Consider the following 21,537-nt stretch of genomic DNA (forward strand, 5'->3'; position numbering starts at 1 on the left):
ACTTCTGTGGCTACCCCTCCTAAGAGGTAGTGTCACATCTGCAACCAGGATGAAGCAATTTGCCGTCACCAGATCCCAGTTTGGAAAGAATCAGAAAGAAGAACCAAATCATTTTCCGGTAGGGAAATTTAGAAAACACGGAGAGTGAGGCGCTTTTAAAGCGTAAAATAATCAGAAGTGAGTTCTATAATGTTCCTAACCATGCATAAGGGCACCTTTTCTTCCCTTTTGCTAACTCTGAAACAAAAAGAGCACTGGGCAGAGAGTCAGATTTGAGCCTTAGCTTCATCTCTAATTAGTGATGTGCTCTTGAGCAAGTCAGAACAATTCTGAGTCTCCGTATCCTCAATTATTTAAAAAGGGGATAATTATGGGATAATTAATGCTTAGAGGAAAAAAAAACCTCTGCAGAGTCACTGACCAATAAAGGACATTTAGTAAATAATATCCATTAATGATAATGATGATGATGATAAGTAATAATTAAAACAAAATCTGTGCTGCTCATTTTAAATGAAGCCTGTCAAGAAATCTTGCAGGCTGCACCAGCATGCGATTATAAATTGGGTTAAGAGACGGGGAACCTAGAATAGATCTATGAGATAATGGCCCAAGAGGAAACCATAGAGTGAGCATTTAATACTTTCATTAGGAGGAGAAGTAGCTTCAGCAAGTAAATATCCCCATGGACCTCAGGAAGACTTTGTGGAATTGAGAAGAATTAGAGAAGACTATGGGACTCGAAAAGCTACCTTGTGTCCCCCTAGAACTTGTGAGAAGGTTCCATCTGTTACTGCCTTAGGCAGATGAGTCTTGGGATACGTCAGTCGGCCAAAGACTGCTCATGGAGAGCTTCTACTAAATTAATGGGGGGACCTGGGACAGTAGCTTTCATCTGGCATAATATAAAACTCTCACCGGTGTGCCAGTCCATATGCATCCATATTTAAAAATCTGCATCCGTCTAAAAATTCAGTGGGGTGCAAATTGAGCATAATGCTATTGGGATGATGCTTTCTGGGTAAAATGTGAAGCTCTACTGGTTAAACGGTACAAAGATGCGTAAGCTGTCACATGCTTTGGGTAAGAGGTAGAAATCAAAACATGACTGGCTGATACTGGAAAGTTCAAGAATATAATATCGTGAGTATAGTAAGAGCTGAGTAAGGGCAGGGCAAGATTTCCTCCATCAGGAGCCTAGTGCCAGAGAGTGATCAAGGGAACTGAATAAAAGTCGGGTGCCAATTATTAGAGTGGTTCCGTAACTGTTGATGACGCTTGGGTCCTTTAATATCTTCAAATTCAGCCACAAAATGTCTCGCATTGAGAGCACTCTCCTTCCTCACAAGGGTTTAGAACCAGGTCTTTGGGAAGCACGGAAAAAGACCTCCAGCATGGCTCACTCCTGGCCATATTTGATCTGTCAGCTATCTATTGCTGTGTCACAAACTCCTCTAATATGTAGTGGCTTACACAGCACGCACTCACCTTACAGTTTAGGTGGGACAGGAAGCCAGCCATGAGTTAGCCAGGCCCCATACTGCTGGCTGTCTCACGAGGATGCGACCTATATATTGGGCAGAATGGTGTCGCCCTCAGGCTTTACTTGGAGAAGGAGCTTCCAACCTCACTCTGGTGGCTGTTGGCAGCCTCCAGTTCCTCGTGAGCTCTTGGCTACGTTTCGCCCTCAGTGTCTTGCCATGTGGCCCTCTCCATACAGCCTTTCCCAACACGTCAACTTGCTCCATCAAAGCGAGCAAGTGAGAGGGTAAGAGAGAGTCTCAGCAAAAGGAAGAGACTACTGGCAAGATGAAACTCCATCTTTTATGACCTCATCATGGGAGTGCCATTTATCTCTTTTGTCAGGTTCTCTTCAAAGCAACAAGTCACTGTCCGATACTTTGCCGGAGGGGAATACGCAAAGGTGTGAATGCCTGGGGGTGGGGCTATTTGGGAGCCATTTTAGGAGGATGCCTACCACAGCCGTTGCAGGAAACGTCAAATTGTAAGCATTCTAGCATCTTCTATCTTCACCAATTTCCACCTTTTTACTCTTTATCCCATCATTCTGATTCCAAAATTCTTCTCGGCCAATATCTTTTCCCCATGCCTTCTTTATTCTATACAGTAATTTTTTTTTCTTTTTTGTACTGAGAGACTCTGGTATAGTGAAAAACCAATGTCGATTGAAATTCCCAAAGTTAGGCCTAATACTAACCCACCTACTTGCATTCTATGTGAACAACAACAACAAAAAAAAGCAAAAACCAAACAACTCTTTTTCTCTTTTTAACATTTATTTATTTTTGAGAGACAGAGAGAGACAGAGTGTGAGCAGGGAAGGAGCAGAGAGGGGGAGACACAGGATCCAAAGCAGGCTTCAGGCTCCGAGCTGTCAGCACAGAGCCTGGCTCGGGGCTCAAATTCCTGAACCGCGAGGTCATGACCTGAGTCGGTCAGATGCTGAGCCACCCAGGCATCTCTATTTTTTAATCCTCTGTTTCTTAACCTGTTAATCAGAGCTCAACAATGTAACATAGTGGCTAGTCCAATGGTATTTGAAGTCGGGCATTCTGGATTGGATACCAGCTGCCTGATTTCTTAGTATTATTTCATGTGCAAAACTACTTTATATTTTTTGTCCCTTTTAATTTGGTAACACCGAAAAGTAGAATCTGAGCCTTAGAGAAGTTGTGATCTTAGCAAACCTCTGGGCACCCGGCAAGTGCTAATAACTCGCTGCTATTAATTTTATTTTCTAAGTGTTTCAACTTTACACGAGATGTATAAAATGAAATACATGAGGTCACCCAATTCAGTGATCGGCTAAATAAAGAAGTGCTTTGTTAGACCCGCATAAGCAATTCAGATTAGAGGTTAAGTGTGGGCGCCAGAGAAAAACCGTCGGGGCTCAAACACTGGTTTGCTGTTTCCCAGCTGTGCAATCCGAGTGGAATAAGTATGAACGCGAGCCGTGGAGCCCACGGCCTGACGTCAAGTTCTGGGTTTGAACGCTGGCTCTGTCATCTACTAGCTGGGTGACTATGGGAAAATTACATAACCTCTTGAGTGCCTCAATTTTCTCATCTGTAAAATGGAGATATGAGCAGCTACCTTCTAGGTTCATCTTGAGCATGAAAAAAAGAGTACTTTTCATTGCTTGATAGAGTGATTTACATAAAAGAAGAATCATTGGATGTAGCCCTTACCATCCTTCTCTATCTCAGGATGACCAGCTGTTGCATGAACAATTTGCAAACTTTCTTTGTAGACCTGAGGTCAACTCCTCCTAGCTATGTGATGTTGGATAAGCCACTTATCCCGTGATCCTTAAGTGTCACTTATGCCAGTGATCCTTCATTGTCACTGGCAATGCCTGTGCCAGCTTCCTCATCTACCAAGTTGAGTCCATTTCTTGATCAACAGTTGGGGCCGTAGCCAGTTCTGGGGACAAATAACAACTTTCTTCAATTGTCTCCTTCCTTCCCTTCCTTTTTTTACGTGTGTTTGGAATCCAACGCTGAAGTATGTGGACAATAATGATGTAATCTTCCCAGCATGGGTCAAATCAACACTTGACTGTACTAGAGACTTTTAAAGCACGGAATGTTTCTTATGTGGCATGAGTGATGCTAATCTTTTTACAGATGTATCACAGTAACTCTCATGGCGTACTCAGTTTTCAGATAAGAAGTCAGAGGATTCAAGAATGTTATTAAGATGCCCAAGCTCTCATGCAGGGAAGCCAAGTCTCCATGCCTTCAGTTAGCCAGCGACGCTCATTCGGCGCCCTCTTTTGTTTTAGGCAGTTTGTAGCCAATATCCACAGAAGCCCCTCTCGATACACCATACTTAAAAATGTTTGATAAAATATAAGAAATATTCAAAATGCACGGATGAATGATATCAGAGTAAGAGAATTGATTTCCGGTGGGACGAAGTGATAAGAAAGGGTGAATTCAGAAGACAGACTGAGCTCTCCATCTGCGTTGCAGGGTAGGGGAGACGCTGACTCCACAAACACCTAGTGACCTAGTGCCTACATGCGCAGGGGATAATTCCTGGCATTTGAGAAGAATGGGAGGTTAGATATTTTATAAGCACACATGAAACATTTATGAAAACTGACCATGCTCTACAAAACCGTGAAGCAAACTCTCTGCAATTCAAAGGGTTAAGTACCCTGCAGACTTTGTATTTTGAGCACACCGTAATTGAGTTAAAAGAGACCACAACATACGAGCAGCCGTATGAATCTCCCTGAATTCCAGACGTGGTTTGAGTATTATGTTATCTCACTGAGACCCATAACAACTCTCTTTTGTGGATGATGAGACCAAAGTCAAGACTGAGAAAGTGAGAATCTTCCCAGGGTTGGGTGGTTGAGGAACAGCAGCGCTAGGATTAGAACACGAACATCTCTCTCCAAACCCCCACCCCTGAACCACTGTAGTCATTGACTCTCAAGAACAACAGCTTGAAAACTTCCACATTTAACTTCGAAATAACCCACACATGAGATGAAATGATATACAAAAATTAGAGAACATGAGAAATCAAATATAAAAAATGTTCTTGTGGGACGCTTCTGAAATAGTATCCAGGGGGAAATAGATAATCCTACGCAGTTACAGTAAAAATGAAGACATAGGAAATTAATGAACTAAGCTTCCAAAGTGAGCGGTTATAATATAGCTAAAGAGACGAACGAAGGAAGCGAAAATATGCCTCTAAATTAACAGCTAAGAAATCCATCAGTACAAATGTTGGTTCTCTGGAAAAACTGAAAATTAAGACAATGCAACGGTTAGATGAACCAAAGAAAAAGAGACAGGACAATTTAAAATATCAGAAGTGAAAAATTAGGATTGAAAAAAGACCTTGGAACTAGAGATGCGGTGAGGATTAAAACCATAAACAGAGTTTGGGACTATTGTGGAATGTTAGGGAGATATTTATACATAAGTAAAGTTGAAAGTTTAGGGAAATTAGACAAATTCTTAATACATGTATACACATACACACACACATATATATATATGTAAATTTACTAAACTATCGAAAGAAGTAGAAAACCTCAGCAAACCCATTGCTTGTCCACATGAAAACAATGATATAATTGTTTTAAGAAAAAATCAAGTTAGTATTTCTCAAAGAAAATATCAGCCCCTGATAGTTTTACATAATCCTAAGCAGATGTTAACAAACATGCGCACAGAATTGTATAAAAATATGTCCTGACCAAATTAGATATATTCTACCATTTCAAAATCAGCTCAACATTATTTTATTACTGGGATTCATTATGCTAACATATTAAAAGAGAAGAGAATATGGTTATGTCAACAAATTCAGATGAAAAAAAATTCATGACATAAGCCTATTACCAGAGTACAATTAAAAATGACCAATTTATAAATCTGTAACATTATTAAACATTATTATTACAATGGCCAACACTTAAACTATGCCGCTCATGTGCACTATTGTAAGAAACTTATATACACGTATTTATTTGAATCTCACACACAGTTCAAAAATATAAATCTGATATACAAATAGATAAGAAAAAACATCCAAATGGGGGGAAAAAGGTACAATAGCTATAAACAGAAACTTCCCAGATGAGGAAACGGGAGAGACCAAAAACCATGTCTTCAAAGATTCTGAACTTCGTAATAATTCACCAGATAAATATAAATTAAAGCACAAGGGTATGTCATTTCACATTTACCAGATGGGCAAAATTTGAAAAGTCTCCCATTATGAACTGTCGATGAAAGTGTGGACCAGCAGGAGGCGTTTCTCACACAAGGCTGGTGGGAATAGACACGTGTACAGTCACTTTGGTGCGCCATTGGGCATTGACCTGCCAATTCGAACCTGCCATTGTACCGCAATCCCCAAGCCAGCAGCTGAACTAGTCTGTACGCTGAAACATAGACAAGGACATTCATAGCAATGCTCCCACCAGCACCAATGCTGACACTGTGACTGCTGTTAACGCTAGCAGCCAAGCAGCGGGTTCTGAAACCCTAGATACTGTCACAGTCTTCTGGAGGCCTGGTTAAAGCGTGGCTCGCTGGGCCCCATTCTCAGAGTTTCGGATTTAGTAGGTCTGAGGTGGGACCAGAGAATTTGCATTTCTAACAAGTCCCTAGGGGTTCTGATGCTTCTGGTCCAGAGATCGCTACTGATATTGCCTACTCAGGACCCGTCACTGTTTTACGTGCTTTCTACTTATGAACTTCCTAAATCCTCACAAGGATGCTATGAACTAGACTCTTTTCATCTCTTTGTTACAGGTGGAGAAACTGAGGCACAAAAGGCAAAGCTAGCCATTCAACATCATCAGTCAGTTGGTGGTGAAGCTTGGGGAACTCGGGCCAACCGGTCCTGGGTCTGCGTGATTAACCAAAAGCATGTGGGGCTCTCTGGATGGACAGGTGCAGAAAAGCATTTCAAATGGGGAGAATGTCAAGCGAAGGCTTGGTATTTGGGACCATCTTGACATGTTTGGGAACTAGAAACAAGTCCAAGTGCCTAACGTTGAACACACGGAGCAGGGATAAAACCTGGAAGGGGTCAGAGGGAAGTGTGGGGGGTGAGGGTTATTGCACCCTGGGCTTGGTCTCCCGGGGTGGGGGGCGGGGGGTGCTCTATACTTTGTCTCAGAGACTGACAGGAGCCAGGAGGGACAGACAGAGAGAGACAGGATTCAGTGTGTGCCTCTAAGTACAAGGCTTGGAGAATGGCTTGGAGGGAGAGAGACTGGAAGGGGGAGGGGAGTTTGGAAGCTACGTACCCTGGCCCTGATGAGATGTGATGGCGGCTTGGACCACGTGGCTGGGAACAGGGCAGGGAAAGCGGGTGCGAGAGATAGTCAGGTACAGAGTCAGCAGGATCTGGTGGCCGACCACAGCGTTCAGGCTAATTCCCAGCTTCCTGACTTAGTCACCTTGGTAATGGTGGTGTGGTTCTCTGGGGCGCTAGAGAGAGAAACATGCACCAGTCAGAGCTGAATCTCATGTCTCTGCTGGAAGCTGCAGCGACTGCTCTTAAAAACAAGAACTGCTTGCGACAGCTTCCAGCTCCAGGAGTCCAGCTGACCTGGTTGGCATCGGAGCTCCAGCACTTACTCCCCGTGTGGGTCTTTGATGTGTGTCCTCTCGGAAGCTCAGAACAATCCCAAATCATGATTTTAAAAGAGGTGCATATTGGGGTTGGCACACGGGTTCGCTTCACAGATACCGAGTCCGCCTTGAGTGGGATGCCGACGGGAACATAAAATACCCCTGATCTCATGAGTTTATGTTCTAGAGGGGAAATGATAATATAAGAAAATTAGACAGTACCATATAGCCACCTGCTTAGCCATGAGTCCTGGGAGGAAGAAAAAAAGAAAACAAAAGAAAAGAAAAGAAAAGAGAAAAGGGAAAAGGAAAGGAAAGAAAGGAAAGGAAAGAGAAAAGAAAAGAAAAGAAAAGAAAAGAGGAAAGGAAAGGAAAGGAAGAAAAGAGAAGATAAGGGAAGGGAAGGGAAAGAAAGAAAAGAGAAGAGAGGAGAAGAGGAGAAGAGAAGAGAAGAGGGAAGGGAAGGGAAGGGAAGGGAAGGGAAGAAAAGGAAGGGAAAGGAAAGGAAAGGAAAGGAAAGGAAAGGAAAGGAAAGGAAAGAAAAGAAAAGAAAAAAGGAAAGGAAAGGAAGAAAAGAGAAGATAGGGGAAGGGAAGGGAAAGAAAGAAAAGAAGAGAAGAGAGAAGAGAAGAGAAGAGAAGAGAAGAGAAGAGAAGAGGGAAGGGAAGGGAAGGGAAGGGAAGGGAAGGGAAGGGAAGGGAAAGGAAAGGAAAGGAAAGGAAAGGAAAGGAAAGGAAAGAAAAGAAAAGAAAAGAAAAGAAAAGAAAAGAAAAGAAACGAGGGAGTTAGCACCAAAGAAAGGATGGGCTGTGGATTGAAATGATCGACCCTCGAAGGCCCCCACCCTGTAGGTTACAATCCTCCAAGGCAGAGGTGAGTCTTATTAATGCATCCCCCAGAGCCACACCGATACTCAGTGAAGGCTTATTGAACGGAACGAAAGTGTGTGTTCAGCAGTTTTCACCGATGAAAAATACCGAATCTGGGAAGAGCTCCGTGCTGGTGGCAGGGACGCAGGGTCTCATCACAGAGCTGGGATGAGTCTGTGCCACTCCCAGGCTCCCGAACAAAACCGCAACGACCTATTTAGCTTCCGAAGCTAAAATAAAGAAGTCACTCTGCAAAATGCACCCGACTGCGCTCGAAAACAGGAAGGTTTCTCTTAACATATTAACCGAATCACCTGCGAAACCGCCAAACATCACTGCAGCATGTGAAGCAACGCGATGCCTTGGAACTGAATAATTTATTCATACATTTGCTGACAATGTGCATTTCTGACACCCCATTGTTTTCGATCCTGCATCATTTCCTGGTGCAATGTGGTCACTCCTCTGCCATGTCAGATCAGAAGTCTGCTTCATTTTGAGCTCTCGAAAATTACAAGAGAGATATCCTGAGGATGCCGTCTTTATATACCAGGAGCAACTAAATTTTGAAGAGAGGTGAACACTTACTTTTTTAAAATCTTCACTGAGGGGGCTCCTGGGTAGCTCAGTCGGTTAAGCATCCGACTTCAGCTCAGGGCATGATCTTACAGTTCGTGAGCTCGAGCCCCGTGTCGGGCTCTGTGCTGACAGCTCAGAGCCTGGAGCCCGCTTTGGATTCTGTGTCTCCCTCTCTCTCTCTGCCCCTCTCCTGCTTGTGTTCTGTCTGTCTCTCTCTCAAAAATAAATACACATTAGATTTTTTTAAAAAAAGACATAGAGAAGTAAATAAACTTAAAGCAATAAATAAATAAAAGTTAAAAATAAGTAAAGACTTCACTAAAATGAGCAAGAGGAGTTGGTTAGCACACCGATGGCGGACTTTGCTAATGGATACATACATAGGGGATGTTCTGTATGTCGAAACCATGGTGGGTGGTTGAGGCAGAGACAGTCACAACTCTCTCCCTGCCGGGAACAGCATCCCCTCTGAGCCACCTCATTCTTGCAGTAAACCCCACAGGTAGGTACTGTGGTTATCTGCACAGAGTAGGAAACAGGGGTGTAGACGGGGTTAAAGGCGCCAGTGGAAGGGCCTAGACGGTGCGAATAGTGCTTCCCATGGTTCCTATGTTTACTCGGTTAGGAGCGTCTTCACCCTCAGGCTCCAGGCTCCAAGTCGTCAGCACAGAGCCCGAAGCGGGGCTCGAACTCACAGAGCTGTGAGATCATGACCTGAGCCGAAGTCTCACTTTGGCATTTCCCCAGACCTCAAAGTGGTGTCCTGACCATTTTCAGTGACTGGAGAGGCGGAGGAAGCGTAGACTGAGGAGCGATCTGGTCTTCACTGCATGGCTATTACTTATCCTCGCTTTCTTTAAAATGGAATCTGTTCTTCCCACTAGTCCTGGAAGGAAATGACCTTACGGTGTTGGCCCCTCCAGTTTAAGAATGAGGAAATAGAAACTCAGCATGTTCGGTGACTATTCAGGGACTAGGTCAAGTCACAGAACCATCACGGGGCTGAGCTGTGACCATGAATTCTGTGTTTAAGGGCAAGCACGCGCCCCCTTTCGTGCCGGAGAAAATATGCCCGGGGGGGGAGATCCCCCCACGCCCCCACCACCCCCTAGCCACCCCCCCACCCCCGCTGTCGCTCACCATATTCAGGAGCAGGCCAGACCACTGAGAACTGTGTTCCCGGATAGCATGATCATGGCCCCTCTGCAGAATCGCACTTCGTTACATAACCTTTTGTCCTTTCCCAAAGAGGTCCTTAAAAAAACAGAGGTGGCGTTTTATGTATTACTGAATTGTTGTGGATATTGCTCACGCAGAGGGTCCCCATCGGCACAGCCCACGAGAGGACTTCTGTCAGGCCTCACTGCCAGAAAAAATAAAAGGAATCCGGGGCGCCTGGGTGGCTCGGTCGGTTGAGCGTCTGACTTCAGCTCAGGTCACGATCTCACAGCTCTGTGAGTTCGAGCCCCGCATCGGGCTCTGTGCTGATGACTTAGAGCCTGCAGCCTGCTTCAGATTCTGTGTCTCCCTCTCTCTGTGCCCCTAACCCACTTGCGTTCTGTCTCTCTCTCAAAAATAAACAAACATTAAAAAGATAAGATAAGATAAGATAAGATAAGATAGATAAGATAAGATAAATCCACGCCTCTCCTAGTCTTTTAGCTAATTGTCTTTTTCTTTGCCCACTGAGATCCAGAAACAAGTTTGCAGTGCACCTGTAACCAGTGTACCAAACTTGAAAAGTAACAACTTTTTTAAAGTTTGTTTGTTTGTTTGTTTGTCTTTGAGAGAGAGAGAGAGAGAGAGAGAGAGAGAGCACAGGCAGGGGAGGAACAGAGAGAGAGGGAGAGAGAGAGAGAATCTCAAGCAGGCTCCATATTGTCAGCACAGAGCCCCATGCAGGGCTTGAAGTCACGCACCGTGAGATCAGGACCTGAGCCAAAATCAAGAGTCTGACGTTCAACCGACTGAGCTGCTCAGGTGCCCTGAAAAGTAACAACATTTTCTCAGCTTTGGGGAGCTAACCATTTCCAGCATGAATGGATAGCTCTGACTATTTCCCTATGTTAAATTTTCCTTTGCCACAGCCTGCCTGTGAACGATAGCTTCACGTCCTATACTCACTTCTATAAGCTACCTTGCTCTCCTTTGGGCATTGGGTTGGGTTACATGCATGAATAAACAATACCTTCCATGAAACAAACCACTCCCCAGAAGCAGATCCAGGGCGGGGAGACATCTCCCCCAGAGTCTCCCAGAGAACTAACCTATAACACAGTGACTGCAATAATAAACATGATTCATAATTAATAAGTGATGGCATGTTGTGAGCTCACGATGTGCCAGCTGTATTAAATGCTTTCTACGTGGTTCATCCTCATAATAAACTTGGAGGTGGAAACTATCATCCCTTTTAATAGATAAAGCAGCTGCACGTTAGGGAGATCGGAGCATGCCCCGGGGTGGTCAACTGGGGAGGGTGAAGCTGGGGTTCCAGCCCAGATCTGTCTGCCTCCAGACCCCACTTCTTCTCCACAAGGAGAAACTGCCTTTGCATTTCAGACTAAATCCGCCTCCCGAAAGCTGAGCGAGAGGGTGACGCGGGAGGAGGGGAATTGCCACAGGGAAAGTTCCATTCGGTTCCCCGTTTTCAATTCTGTTGCTTTCAGCCCCCTGAGATGGATGGCGTGACCTGGTAATATGTACTGTATTCTCCACTCTGCAGTATTGTTAATTAAAAAAGGCGGGGGATTTATGAGTTTTGCACGGCCCTGTTTCGTAGCTGCAGTGTGGAGGGCTCCCCAGGGAAGCAGCCCCAATGTGCTGCCTTTTCTGTAGGGTCAGCACACTTTGCACCGAATTGGCCCCACGGAGGGATGAATGAGGCCCGGGCCGAAATGGCATCCCAGGTAATTGTCACCAGCACCCAGGAGACAAGGCAAAAATTGGTGACGGCGTGGAATTTATAGCTCAAGTTGGGTTTCTCGAATGGGTCTCAGGACGGCCCTGCCAGGTAGGAACAACTCACTCTTCCTTTCTCTATTTTAGGTGCGGTGCATTTTCAAAACAGCATAGGACCCCTGCAAAGAAATCGGAATGCACAGACAAGCAAAGCCGCATTAACATTTGCAGCCTCTTACCCTGGCCGATGGTTACTGTTATCAGATCACATCCTTCCAGATCTTCTCCTGTGTACACAACATTAAGAAACCGAAAGAAAAGGATGCTACTGTGCCTGCCCTTTTGAGAGCAGCTATTTTCTGTGAAAGGAATATATATGCTGTGAGCATTCATTCACGCCGATAACTTTTCCACCGCAGCGAAGGTGAGAGATTGTTGGCTCACATCACTCCCCTCTACCTTCTACGTAGCGGCTTCATAGGCTAAGCGACTAGATACCAGGTGGTAGATTTGGTATCGGTTTAAATAGCTTTCCACTTATCGTTCGACACGAGAGCTAGCTTGCACTCATGAGCGAGCGGGCAACCACCTGGCTGCCGTGGGCATCTGAGTGTGAGGCCCCGTTCCGTTGCATCTTCGGAAGACGGTACGAGTTCTCTGTGGCTGCTGAGAACCAGTGACCGCTCCTGTGGCCTGAGCCAAGATGCACTTACGGTATCAGAGTCCCGGGAGTCAGATGTCTGCTGTGCCTCACCGGGCCAACCTCAAGGTGCGGGCAAGGCTACACACCTTCCAGAGGCTCCAGGGTGGAATCCGTCGCCTTTCCCCTCCCAGCTTCTGGAGGCCACTGTGTTCCTTGGCTTGAGGACCCTTCCACTACCTTTGATCAACAACACAGCATCCCTTGGATCCTGCTGCCATCGCCACCCTCCGATCAACCATGGGAATGTTCTCCCCTTTTAAGGATTTATGTGATCAACGGAGTCTGGAGAATTTCTCCAGATGGAGGCCCTTGACCTTAATCACATCTGTAAACTCGGAGGTTCTGAAGGTTGGGACACGGACCTCTTTGGAGGTCTCTGTTCTCCTTAGCTCCCACTGCAAATGGCACGCCATCTGATGGCCATCACTTATGTAACTAGTCCCCTGTGGATGTGTATTTAGGCTGCAGCCAACATTTTGGCTTTATAAACCGTCCTTCATCAAGAGTAGAATAACTAAATCTTTGCTTATCTTTAATTGTTTCCTTAAAGGAAATTACTAAAAGCAGGATTTCTAGATTAGAGCATACGCCCACTTGCAAAGCTTTTCTACATGCAGTGCCCAATTATTTCTTGAGTACCTACTTTGTGCCAGGCATTGTTCTAGACAGCAGGAATTCGTTAGTGAATAAGACGGCCAATGTCCCTGTCCTCCTGTACAGTTTATATTCCTTGGGACACCAACAGCTGATTACCTTTCAGCAATACCTAAACCGCCTCTGATACTGATTTGCCCATGTCCTTTCTTTGATTCACGTCTCAGTTAGTTAGGCATCCGACTCCGGTTTAGGGCATGATCTCACAGTTCATGAGTTTGAGCCCTGCATAGGGCTCTGGGCTGATAATGCAGAGCCTGCCTGGAATTCTCTCTCTCTCTCTCCCTCTATCTCTGCCCCTTCCCAACTTGTGTGAACATGGTCTCTCTCTCTCTCTCTCTCTCTATCTCTCTCTCAAAAATAAATAAATAAGTTTAACAATATGTAAAGGGTGGGGTGCCTGAGTGGCTCACGCCGTTAAGCATCTGACTTCAGCTCAGGTCACGATCTCACGGTTTGTGGATTCGAGCCCCCCATCGGGCTCTGTGTTGACCGCTTGGAGCCTGGAGCCTGCTTGGGATTCTGTGTCTCCCTCTCTTTCTGCCCCTCCCCCACTTCCACTCTCTCTCTCTCTCTCTCTCTCTCTCTCAAAAATAAACATTAATTTTTTTTAAATATATAAAGGATATTTATTTAAACATAATGTAGTTAATCAACTAAGCCAAAATACAGAGGAAAATGCATTTTGCCCACATTCAGAAATTCCGTGGCCCAAGATCCAGTTTTGCTATATACTAGCAACATGAACTTAGAATGTCAGATCCATGGGATGGAAATGGAGTGCATTCTATGGGTTAAGCAATTTTTTAATCATTTTGTCTATTATCTCCATTCTCAGAGACACTCCGTGAGTTTAATACTCTTAAAATGCCATTTTGCATAGGAGGAAATTGAGGCACAGACAGGGGAAGTAACCTTCCCAAGGTCCTACAGCCAAGAAACACTGGAGTCAGGATTCAAACAAGCCAGTCTGAGCCCAGAGCCTGAACTCATAACCATCATGATCCTTGTTATGGGTAGAATTTTGTACCCCAAAAATATATATTTAAGTTACACGCCCCGGTACCTCATAATGTAACCTTAAATGAAAATAAAGCTGTTGCAGATGCCATTGTTTAAAATGAGGTCATACTGAATAGGGTGGGCCCCTAATCTGATAGAACAAATGGCCCTACCAAGGGGAAGTTTGGACACAGAGGTAGACATGTGCACAGGGGGAACATCACGTGACCATGAAGACAAGGTCTACAAGACAAGAAAGGCCAAAGATGGAAGAAAATGGCCGGAAGCTAAGAAGAGACAAGGAAGGAGCCCCTTTACCAGGTTTCAGAGAGAGCACGGCCCTGATAATGCCTTAATTTCACACTTATTTTTTTTAATTTTTTTTAATGTTTATTTTTGAGAGAGAGAGAGACAGATTGCGAGTGGGGGAGAGGAAGAGGGAGGGGGAAACACAAAATCCGAAGCAGGCTCCAGGCTCCAAGCGGTCAGCACAGAGCCTGATGGGGGGCTTGAACCCACAAACCGTGAGATCATGACCTGAGCCGAACGTGGACACTTAACCAACTGAGCCCCCCAGGCATCCCTAATTTCACACTTTTAACTTCCAGAACTGAGACAGAATTAATGTGTGTTGGTTTAAGCCACCCGGTTTTGAGTACTTTGTTGTGCAATAGCCCTAGAAAATGAAAATAATCTTCAATTGCCTTGTGAAGGAAAATGAGGTTACTTTTAGCTCATAGACAATGTGACTCCTGTGACTGACCACGTGTTTTTCTTTCTTTGGTTGACAGGAACTTCAGAACAGTGTACTCATCACAGAACCTCAGGGAACATAGTTCTGTGGTCCGAATGCCCCTATCTGGATTCTAACATTCCAAATTTATCTCACATTTATTCCATCATCGTTATTTGTAGAAAATCTTCCTGCGTTGTGTAAAGTTTTTGTTGTTTTTGTTGTTGTTGTTGTTTTTTATTTACATCTAAGTTAGCATATAGTGCAACAATGATTTCAGGAGTAGATTCCTTAGTGCCCCTTCCCCATTTAGCCCATCCCCCCACCCACAACCCCTCCTGTAACCCTCTGTTTGTTCTCCACATTTAAGAGTCTCTTCTGTTTTGTCCCCCTTCCTGTTTTATTTTTGCTTCCTTTCCCTTATGTTCATCTGTTTTGTAGCTTAAAGTCCTCATATGAGTGAAGTCATGTGATATTTTCCTTTTTCTGACTAATTTCGCTTAGCATAGTACGCTCTGGTTCCATCCATGGAGTTGCAAATGGCAAGATTCCATTCTTTTTGATTGCTGAGTAATACTCCATTATATATGTGTGTGTGTGTGTGTGTGTGTGTGTGTGTGTGTGTGTGTATACAAATCACATCTTCACCTGTCAGAATGGCTAACATTAACAACTCGGGCAACAACAGATGTTGGAGAGGATGCGGAGAGAGAGGCTCTCTTTGGCACTGTTGGTGGGAATGCAAGCTGGTGCAGCCGCTCTGGAAAACAGTACGGAGGTTCCTCAAAAAACTAAAAATCGAACTACCCTACGACCCAGCCATTGCACTACTAGGCATTTATCCAAGGGATACAGGTGTGCCGTTTCGAAGGGACACATGCACCCCCATGTTTGTGGCAGCCCTATCGACAATAGCCAAAGGATGGAAAGAACCCAAATGCCCATTGATAGATGAATGGGTAAAGTTTTTTTTTTAAGCCAACTTCAAATTACACCCTACCTAGCCACTAAAATGTGTACAAACACAGATTGAGAAAAAGTTCTAGACAGGCAAGACTTGTTGAAAGTCACTGGTCATTTGCAGTAGGCGTCAAGTTCGAACCTGGCTGGTTGTACTTCCAGTTCAGTGGAAACCCTTCACCACCGAGCCTCTGGGACACAGGAAGACTCCGCCAAACTCCTCTGTCTCCAAGCTTCTGCCTATCTTCCCTGGCCCACACACCTGTCCTGGCTGGAAGATCCCACTTCGTGCTGAACCAGTCTTGATTCAAGGTCCTGAGTTGACCTTGACTGAGGCAGCTCGAAGTGCCCTGATAGTACAGGTGATCCAGGTTCTAGATACCTGAGATGGCCTCCTTCCAGAACCCAAGATCCTTCCACTCTGTCCAGGCTGATTTTTAACAAGCGCTAGTGCCCGCAAGGAACTCCCACACAGACACAGCCACCGAGGTGGTGGGAGACCATAAGGTAATGGAAAGAGTGTCAATATATCTATATATCTCTATATAGGCTTTGGCCTCATTTCTCCTAGTAGTTGGGTGATCCTGGGCAAATCACTTTGCCTCCTGCATTTACTTGGTTCCTCATCTGTGAAATGGGAAATCTACCCCAGAGGCAGGCTGAGCCGGGGGCAGGTCCGGGTCTTGCCCGCGTGCGACACATAGTGAATGGTGGCCCCTTCTTAATGCCCTGCTTCTTGCCTCTGTCATCCAGCTAATTGCCTCGGCCTCAGGCCGACCAGGACGAGCTCTGCACCCATGATGAATTAGAGCCTACTTCTCTCGTTCTCTGACGCTTTCCTCCATGGCAGCATGACAGAGATTCGGGAGCTGGAGACAAAGGCCGCCCTGGGGTAGGACAGAGCAGAGCAGGAAGAGAAGCCAATTCCTTGCCTCTCAAACCAGCTGTCATCATCTCGGCTTGTCTCCACTGATGCAAGAGACTTGGGAGGTTCTGGAAGCATAACCCATCAGCCTGGCCGGTGCAACATGTCCATCTCTCCCTAACTTGCTCTCTCTTTGTTGTTGTTAGGATGGACGTGTGAGCTCTGAATAGTCCCAGCAACCAGGGTTCAGCAGTTTATCAAAAAAAAAAAAGGGGGGGGGGCTGACATTTCATCCTGAGCATTTTATTTCTCTCGAGGGCACAAAGAGCTCAGAAAGATTGTTGATGCTTCCATTTTGAGAGTGGTGGTCCGGCTTCGCTCTCACAGGTGATGCTGGGGTCTGGAGCCGGCGCTAGCCTGGGAAAGAGGAGGCTGGCAGCTAACGGTCCTCAAGGACCTGTGTGGCCCAGGCTGGACGTGCCCGGAGCCCCCCGCCTCACCCCCCTCCTGCACATCGGATGGGCGTCGTCTCCTGGGCACAGGTGGGCAGGCTCGAGCCTCTGAGTCACCCATCCCACCTGTCCCACTACTGGAAATGAAGTTTGGTTCCCAATGTATCACTTTGGTCCACATGAAATTCTCCTGCAGACAAAAGAACGTAGGCTCAAGTGAGTCTGGGCAAGCCGTAGAGACTCTCTGAGCTTCAGTTTCTCAACTTTATAAGTGAAATATTTATCCTGGCCCTGATTGCTTCTGGAGGCACTGTGCCCCTCGGTCAAAATCAACTGAGTGACCATATTATCGTTTACCAATCCCTTGGTGCTGGGGATCCCGGAGGCGCACACACTTTGGGAGATTCACTAGGGCTCGTTATGCGACTGTCCTCCCCGCTAAGATTTATTGCAGTGTCATAGAGAGAATGCACAGCCAGAACGCAAGGGGAAGAGACACAGGCAGAGTCTTTAGGGACCCACATGAGGCTTCCCCATGCCCTCTCCCTCCCATGAGGGTCGTAGAGAACATGTTCTTCCAGCCACGAAAACGCAGCGACCTGTGGGTCATGTGCCCACCCAGGGGAATCCACTGGAAGCTTGGGCTCGGGGTTTTATTACGGCCTGGTCACACAGGCACCGGCTGCCGAGCACATGCTAAATTCCAGCCTTTCTGAAAGAAAACAGCGAACACCACACTGTTTCCACAGTCTAGGCACAGTGAGTACACTTAGCAGGGAAAGTGTTCTATCACTGTGGGGAACCGAATACCAGCCAAGTTCCAGAGGCCAGCCGAGGGCCGACCTTGCGAGAAAGTCTTTCTTGGTTTTTTTAATGTCTATTTATTTATTTTGAGAGAGACAGAGAGAGAGGGAGCACGCACATGTGCCTGAGTGGGGGAGAGGCAGAGAGAGAGAGAGAGAGAGAGAGAGAGAGAATCCCAAGCAGGCTCTGCACTGTCAGCACAGAGCCTGATGCAGGGCTCGAACCACAAACCGTGAGATCATGACCTGAGCCGAAATCAGGAGTTGGACGCTCAACCGACTGAGCCCCCCCAGGGGCCTTACAAGAAAGTCTTTCTACAAACATCAGTCTCTGCTCTGAAACTGTCTTCTGCCCTCGTGACACGGATGCGAGTAGATGTGCTTTACCCCAGGAGAGCAAGGATATGGGGCATCCAGACATTTGACCACAAAGCTGTGCATGAAACACTGTCTTGCCTGAACAGCCTGGATCTATCCCGGCTCGTTCCGTCTCATGCATGCTCTCTCGATGGGCAATTTTCAAAATCAAGTTCTGATCCCCTGTGAGTGTTATCCGAAAGTAAATCCCCGTATCTAGTGCTTAGGCGGAGGCCACACATTGTTTTTAGGGGAACAGTGACTCAAAAATGAAGGCATCAGTGAAAAATCAATTCATGGTGTTATGTGCTTTGTATCGGGTTGTGCATCTTTAACTCTGACGATGTAGTCAAATCACCACGTTGGAAAGTTTAATATCGTGAACAGCCCAGCAAAGAGGATATTAATTAGTATTTCGAGCTATCTGCAGCCCATTAAATCTGTTGCTTATTAAAGGCAATATAGTTTCAAGTTCAAATGGCTTAAAATAATGAGCAGAATTCATTTTCAGTTCATTAACACAGTTGTCAGTATTCCTGGACAGGTGGTAATACAGTGAGTTCTACCTGTCACAGACGCAGCTGCTGAGCTCAGGAAAGACCCTTCCCGGGTCGCTCCGCCCTACCCAAGCTTGTCACACGTCTTAGCAATGCGCTCTCTAATTCTCTGATCTTTTGACATTGTCGTTCCCTGGTAAAAGAAATTTAATCAAAATATGTATGCTGGAATTTTACTTAAGCAGAAATAATGACACTCATAAATTCAGGTTTCTATGTGAGCATATTCATTAGAAATGTGCATAATCTCAAACCTGGCCTCTCTGTGGAGGCAAGACACCCCCAGGGAATTTGGGGCAAGCAGGCACGGTGGGCTCACCCCCCTTCTCCCCCATCCCAGGGGTGCGACTCTGCAGCTCTAAACCTAAACCCACTGGAGGGGTAACCTGACGGCGGGGGGAGGGGACATCCGAATGCACAGTCCGCTTCTGCAGAAGCATTTCTACCTTACGGGTCTGTCCCAGCCTGGTGTGTGTGTGTGTGTGTGTGTGTGTGTGTGTGTGCATGTGTGTGTATTTGGTGAGGATTAAGTGAAATTATTTTTATGTATTTATATATAACTTTCATATATAATTTATATAGACAAATAATTTCATCTCTCCATCTCTTTGTATACGTATATATATGAGAGACAGAATACATATATATGTAGTGGGTGGAATAGTGAAACCCGCCCAGAAGGTACGTACTTTCTCATCCCCAGAATCTGTGAAAATGTGACCTTATTGGAAAAATGATCTTTGCAGATGTAATCACATTAAGGATCTGGAGACGAGATCATCCTGGATTATCCACTTGTGCCCTCAATCCAATGACAAGTGTCTTTATGAGAGAAAGGCAGAGGGAGATTTGAGACAGAGAAGAAAAAGCCATGTGCAGACAGGCAGAGATTGGCCGATGCTGCTGTAAGCCAAGGGTCGCCAGGGGCCACCAGATTTGGAAGTTTTGAAGGAGGCTTCTCCCTCAGAGCTTTGGCAGTGAACATGGCTCTGTGCACACTTTGATTTCAGACTTCTGGGCTCTACAACTGTAGGAGAATAAGTTCCTGTTGTTTTAAACCACACGTTTGTGGCGATTTGTTGTGGCTCAAGGTGAGTAACACTATTTATATATATTATATCTTATATGTACATATGTATGATACTATGTAATATATATAATACTATCTCCATAGATTATAGATTATATATACATATATATGTAATGCTGTATATAATATATAAGATTATAGTATTTGTATATGTTATATGTTATTCTATATAATAAATAAATGCATATATGTATAAATGATATACTATATAAATGTATACCTATAACCAGAACAGGCCTGGGCACACTGTTTTTTTCCAGAAAGTCAATAAATGCTGTTTGCCGCTCTACCCCTGATCTGCCCGGACTAAGTTCCCTGATATGAAAGTGGTTCTGAAAAAGCAGCACCCTCCTATACAAATGCCCGTTATCTAATGTCACTGTTTGCACCAAAAAACGTCCCTTTCAAAGTCTCTTCTCCTTGACCTCATCCATTAGGGGTTGAATCCTGTCCTCCAAAATTTCATGTGTGCAAGTGTTACCCCCCAGCCCCTCAGAATGTGGTTGTATTTGGAGATCGGGTGTTTTTTTTTTAATGTTTATTTACTTTTGAGAGAAAGAGAGACAGAGCGTGAGCGGGGGAGGGGCAGAGAGAGAGAGAGAGAGGGAGACACAGAATCCGAAGCAGGCTCCAGTCTCCGAGCTGTCAGCACACAGCTCGATGCAGGGCTCAAACCCACAAACCGTGAGATCATGACCTGAGCCGAAGTCAGACGCTTAACCGACGGAGCCACCCAGGTGCCCCTGGGAGATCAGGTTTTTAAAGATGGAATTAAGTTACAGTGATGTTATTAAGGTGGGTTCTAACCCAATGTGATTTCTAAGAAGAAGCGGGGGTGCCTGGGTGGCTCCGTTGGTTAAGCGCCTGACTCTTGATTTCAGCTCGGGTCGTGATCTCCAGGTTTGTGAGATCGAGCCCCACATTGGGCTCCGTGCTGACATTGTGGAGCCTGCTTGGGATTCTCTCTCTCTCTCTACCCCTCCCCTGCTTGTGTGCTCTCTCTCTCTCTTACTCTCTCTCTCTCTCAAAATAAATAAATTTTAGAAGGGGTGGATGAGGACATAGACCACACACAGAGCGAAGATGGTGTGAGACACGGGGAGAAAAGGGCCAAGGAGAGAGGCCTCAGAAGAAAGCAACACCTAGACCTTGGACTTCCAAGATCCACTTCTGCAGAAGCGTTTTTTTGCATATTTATAAATGATATAAATGGGAGACAACAAATGTCTGTGGTTTGAGCCCCTAAGCTGTAGCGCTTTGTTACACGGCCCTCGCAGGCTAATACACCATGCCAGCAGTGAAGGAGGATCGAGTCTCCTGTCTCTGTGAGCCTGGTTTTGAGGGAGTGTTGCTAATGCCCATAAAGCTCCACACCAAAGACAGCATGGGGAAGGTGCTCGGAAAGCCCTCCTCAATGGCCCAACGTGGTCCAAAGACAAGGACCCACGAGGGAGAAAAAGTCCTTGGATGATTCGTTGCTTCAGTTACCTGGATTGGCATTAGGGCTGTAAAGACGACCTTGGGGGCCAGCCCTGCACCGCCACAATGCTGTGACTCTGGCATGCACTTAAACAGCCTTTGCCACACATCAGGCTCTGTGCTGGGCTCTTTCCGTATAATAGCTTACGTGATGCTTACACTGCATCTCCAAATTAGCTGCCCTTATGGGGAAGAAGAGACACAGAAGAGATACCAGATCGTGTGCACAGCGTCGCTGGGATGTAGCCCAGGCCGTCAGCCTCCCGAGTCTGCTTTTCGACACCACAGGAGGCTGTGGGTAATAGAGGCGCCTCGGCACATTCCAGTTCTGTCTCTCTCCGAAACATTTCCTGGTGGTTTATTGGTTGTTGTTATTTTTTCTCCCCTTAATCACCCAAGA

At 45.7% G+C, this 21,537-nt stretch overlaps 1 long non-coding RNA gene across 1 annotated transcript; it reads left to right on the forward strand.

Annotated features, from left to right (window-relative positions):
* Positions 1-1,651: 1,651 nt before the first annotated feature.
* LOC122217249 lies at positions 1,652-14,793 on the forward strand. The gene is made up of 5 exons (XR_006201366.1): positions 1,652-1,768; positions 1,867-2,005; positions 6,306-6,446; positions 11,630-11,906; positions 14,633-14,793. It is a non-coding gene; the product is annotated as an uncharacterized LOC122217249 (long non-coding RNA).
* The last annotated feature ends 6,744 nt before the right edge of the window (positions 14,794-21,537 follow it).

The sequence above is a fragment of the Panthera leo genome, chromosome B1, assembly GCF_018350215.1.
Source record: "Panthera leo isolate Ple1 chromosome B1, P.leo_Ple1_pat1.1, whole genome shotgun sequence".
Taxonomy (NCBI): Eukaryota; Metazoa; Chordata; class Mammalia; order Carnivora; family Felidae; genus Panthera; species Panthera leo.